Genomic DNA, 5,238 nt, shown 5'->3' with positions numbered 1-5,238 from the left:
TGAATCACTAGTATGTTCTTAAGGAAGAGAATTCTTTATGTTAATAAGAATGTTGAATGAAAGAAATTTTTGAATAACACAAGGTTTCCTTAATAGTTTACAGTGGAACACACCTATAATCCCAGAAAATCAGGAGACTGAGGCAGGAGGATCACAAGTTCAAAGATAGCATCAGAAACTTAGCGAGGCCCTGTCTCAAAATAATAATAATAATAATAATAATAATAATAATAATAATAATAATAATAATAAAATGTGCTGGGGATCTAATTTACTAGTGAAGTACCTCTGAGTTTAATCCCCAGTACCAATAAAACACATGTTATCTCAAAAATGTACTTTTTTTTCCTATTGGATTAGCAAAGATTAAAAAGATTAACAAAAGTTGGTGTGAGCAAGGGTTTTGAAAATAGGATTCTCATGGACATTGAGGGGGACAGTTTTTACAAATAGCAGCTATATTTATCAATATTTAAAATGTATATAATCTTTGACCTGGCAGTTATACCTCTAAGAAGATAAGTGAATAAGTATACTATAATCATTATACCATTATTAACAATAAAGAAAAACAAGTAATAATCTAAATGGTTATGAAAGGAGTAGCTAGATAAAGTATGATGCCGCTAAATAATAGAAAACTAGGCAGGCAGGGCTGGGTTATAGCTCAGTGGTAGAGCACTTGCCTGGCATGTGTGAAGAACAGGGTTTGATACTCAACACTGCATATACAAAGATCTATTGACAACTAAAAAAAAAAAATTAAACAAAAACTAGGCAGCCAGTAAAATGATCACCCATGATTATGCACATCAGGTTCAACTCACAAATATATATATATCACTATAAAAATGACCACATAGCTTCATATATAGAGAGAGACTTCTGTGTATTTAAAGTCTTATATACACTTTCATATCCATCAATGAGTTTCCAAAAGTGAATTAATGGTGGCCATTTCTTTGTGCAGGAATTGAGAACTTACTTTTGTCATTATGTTGTTTTATATGAGTAAATTTTTTTCTAATTACTATAATAAAAAAATCACAACAAACTTTTAAGAGAAAGAAGTGCCTCTATATCATCAAAATTACTTCAAATCTTTTCATCTTCCTATTTAAGAGGAAAGAATTTATTGAATGTTGCAAGTAAATGTAATACAGGATCTCTTTCTCAGAACCACATTTTAAAATGACAAGATAATAGAATTTAAAATATTAGAGTCAAAGAGATAGGGAAAGACAAACATTATTCAAACGGCCCACATTATTGGCATTCACCTTACTATCCAGAGGTGGTATGAACTCAAACACTCCTAAAACAATATCCCTTTTACACATTAAGGAAGCAGACTAAAATAGTAATAATAATAATAATAATAATAATAATAATAATAATAATAATATAATAATAATAATAATAGAATTTTTAAAATGTAAAATCATAAAACACTTACCACAGTAAAAATATTTAATTATTTTCCTGTTTTACATTCTTTCACAGCACCTCTATTAAGATCCTGAAAAAAAAGTTTGGAGAAGTTAAATAGATTTTAAATGTATACATTTAATTTGATGTTTATTTCCTTTAGATTTCTGTTTTCCTGGAACTAGAGAAAACAGTTTAAAAGTACTTATGGGAAAATAAGCAAGCAAGAGACCATAAAAGTACTAAAAGAAACCATGGGCAAATTCTAAAACTCTTGGAGGCCTTTCAGTGACTTACACTCCACATACCTGGGCTGGGGCTTTAGATCAGTGGTAGAGTGCTTGCCTAGCACTTGTGAGGTATTGGGTTTGATCCTCAGCACCACATAGAAATAAAGAAATATTTTTTTAAAAAAATATCAAGATACCATAATGATTAATATAAACTGTAAAATTTAAAGAACAGAAATGTAAGACTTTTGTATATCAAAATATGTGAAGGTAAATAAAAATAAGTGAAAATCTGGGGAAAACTAGAATTATATCACACAGGGCTAATCTCTCCAATTTACAAATTTCTAGAAATTGATAATGGGAAAAAAGCAATCCAAAACAGAAATGTGAAAAAAACCCATTAACAGAGAGTTCACAAAAAAAAATTACAATTAGTTTTTAAGCATAATCTGCAGAGCCTTATTAATAATGATAGAAATCCACATTAAATTACTCAATATTGATCATTCTCATCTATCAAACTGTTAACAAATTCAAGGGTTGTACACAGTATATTGGAAAGGCCCCAGAAAAAATAAGAACTCTCTCATACACTGAGATCTGCCCTCTTGTATCTGTGGTATTCAGACTGGATTCAACAATCATAGGTGAAAATATTTTTTAAAAAATTGTCATACTGAACACATACCAACTTTTTTGTTGTCATTAGTCCCTAAACAATAAAGTGTAATGACTATTTACATGGCATTTATATTGTATTAGGTCTTCTAAGAAATCTAAAGATGATTTAAAAGTATGTGGAGAAAGTGCATAAATTATATGCAACTACTATGCTTTTTATATAAGAGACTTAAGCATCCTTGTATTTCAGCATCCACAAAGGGTTCCTCAAACCAATCCTCTATGAATAATGAGGAGCAACTGTACTTGTGGGAGTTTAAAATGGTGCAACACCTAAGAAAGGAAGCATTTAACTAAATTATAAATGCACTGCCCACTGGCACAGTGATCCCAATTCTAGGAATGTATCCCACAGATGTACTTGCACATGTATAAAATGATATGTATACAAGGTGTTTCACCATAGTATGGTCTGTGATAAACCTAGAAACAACCCAAACACTCATGGGGGGGGGTTGGATAAGTAAACAAGGCACTTAATAGACACTGTTTAAACACAGCTGTTTTTTTAAGTGTTTTCTATAAACAAATATTATATTATTTCTAAATAAATACTAATAGGAAAAAATCTCAAGAGCATATAAAGAAAAAACAATAGGATACAATTATTTAAATAGTATACCACATTTTATATAAAAAGAATATAGTACACTGGCATTTCTCCTACTATAAAAGGAAACAATTGACATCTATGGAAAATAAATTAAAGGTGGTTATCTAAGAAAGAGAGGTGAAAGTGGGGGTCAAAGCAGTTGGAAATCACATTTTCCCAAGCATTCCTGTGTCGTTTTAACTTTTGAACCATAAGAACATGTTATCTACATTAAAAGAATTTTTAAACATTAAAAAAAATACAGAAAGAAGAGAAAGAGACACCCATAGATAAGACTTAAAATTAAGGCTTAAAGAGAATTTTTTGCTCTGAAATTAGATGCTGAAAAGCAATCTTGGTGTGGTTAATACAAAAAAAAAATGCTTTTTTCCCCTTCAATTAAGTTAAAGAATATGATAATCTGTTTTTAAAAAAGCTATTTAAATGAGTAAGAAATTTGGAAAGGGGAGAAAAATGCACATGAGGACACTCTAATATAATGGTTTTCCAAGTATGGTCCCTGTACCAGCAGCATCAGCAGCATGTGATAACTTGTTAAAATTCTCAGGCTCCCACCCAGACTACTGAATCAGAAACTTTGTGCTAGTCCAGCAATCCTGCTAATACCCTCAAGTCTGAGAGCCACATATCTTGTTTGGTTCTTCCCACAGGTTCAGGTACACCACCAGTCTACATTTCAAACAAAATCCAGGACATAGGACGATACTTGGATAAGCAAAGCTGAAGTCTTCCTAGGGGAAAAAGGTATGTAACCTTCAGATGGTTGAGTTTCCCATAAAACCTGTCCTCAGTATCAGATGGAAAAAGTCCTTATACAGGCTTAATAGCCAAGAGATATCATGGAGCTAGTTTCCTACATAAACTGTGTACACAGAGAATAAATGTTTTCAAATACATTCTTATAAAAACAATAACCACTATGAATCATTGAAATTCAACTTAAGGATGTTTCACTTGAAAAAAATTATAAATGGACCTACAAACTTTCAGAAATAGGGCAAAGAAACTAAAATAATCCATATTACATAAATTCTGCCTGTGTTGTGAGAACAACTTAACCTCAAATGCATTAACTGCCCACCATGCGCTTTCATGGAAAAGCAGAAAGAAGTTTGTTTCCCTCAAACCCTTTTCAAAAAATTGTCCTCATGTTGATGAACACTGGTCTTCCATTTGTTTTACACAAGGAGAAAGATCTGTATAGAAATCTTCTGAATAAAAAAATGTAGCTTAGCAGAGTGCAGCACACATGTCCAGAAGGTGGGCAGCTTTGGAGCAGCAGCGCTGCAGTGGCCAGGAGATTCGGACCCGAGCTTGAGCCCTCCCTGAGACCCAGAGCTGCCCCAGACTCCCACCCCGGATCACGGATGGCGCTCTTCCATCTGTCCCCAGCCCTGCCGCCCAGTCCCGGACCCGAACCTTGAGCCCCCACCCCACCTTCCTTTTCCCGGCACCGCCTGCCACAAACCCGCTGTCCACCATGTTGGTGGAGCTGGAGGAGGGCTTGCCGCTCCTGGGTGCCAAGGGGGCCATGGGGAGGGCGGCAAGGCATGGGGGGGCAGCGACAAGGGCTATGGTGGCCCCAAGCATAAAAGCAGCCACAAGAAGAACCAGCCAGGCAAGTACAGCCAGCTTTTGGTGGAGACGTCCGCAGGCTGAGGGAGCAGAAGCTTGTCGCTGGTGGGCATCTATGCAGAGGCCAGGAAGGTGGAGAGGTTCGACCAGCAGAACAACTGCACCTACCTCAAGTACTTTGTACAAGCTGGTGCAGAATAACTTGCTACTGCAGGTCAAGGGCACAGGGGCCACCGCCTCCTTCAAGCTCAATTGCCAAAAGATGTAGGCCAGCTAAAGGTGCACAAACCCAAGAAGCAGGCAGTATGGTGCCACGCAGACCCCTGACCCACCAAGGGCGCCACAGCCGATAAGCACGCACCCCGGAAGGCCGCTTCCACCGAGGACAAGGGCAGCAGCAGCAGCAGCAGCAGCAGCAAGGCCAAGAAGGCAGCAGCTGGGAGCAAGAAGTTGAAGAAGGCAGCCAAGCCCAGTGTCCCCAAGGTGCCCAAGGGCTGCAAGTAAGCACCCAGGTCCCACACGCGACAACGTGGAGGGGGACCTTCCCAGCTGGGCCACGACCTCCCCTCCCCTCCCCCACGCTCTGCTCTGACCTCCCCTCTCCCATGCACCGCTCTGGCCTCCCCTCCCACAAGCGCTGCAGGGAGATTTTTGAAACAGCCCGGGTGATGCCCTGATTGGCTCTGGCCCTTAGCAATGGCTGTCGCC

General features: G+C 37.5%; 1 pseudogene; it reads left to right on the top strand.

The window, feature by feature from the left end:
• The first annotated feature begins 4,037 nt into the window (after nucleotides 1–4,037).
• Nucleotides 4,038–5,034, top strand: LOC143640122 (uncharacterized; annotated as a pseudogene).
• Nucleotides 5,035–5,238: the final 204 nt, after the last annotated feature.

The sequence above is a fragment of the Callospermophilus lateralis genome, unplaced genomic scaffold, assembly GCF_048772815.1.
Source record: "Callospermophilus lateralis isolate mCalLat2 unplaced genomic scaffold, mCalLat2.hap1 Scaffold_122, whole genome shotgun sequence".
In the NCBI taxonomy this organism is placed as follows: Eukaryota; Metazoa; Chordata; class Mammalia; order Rodentia; family Sciuridae; genus Callospermophilus; species Callospermophilus lateralis.
The sequence above is the reverse complement of the archived record's forward strand: the minus strand, read 5'-3'. Positions and strand labels throughout refer to the sequence as shown.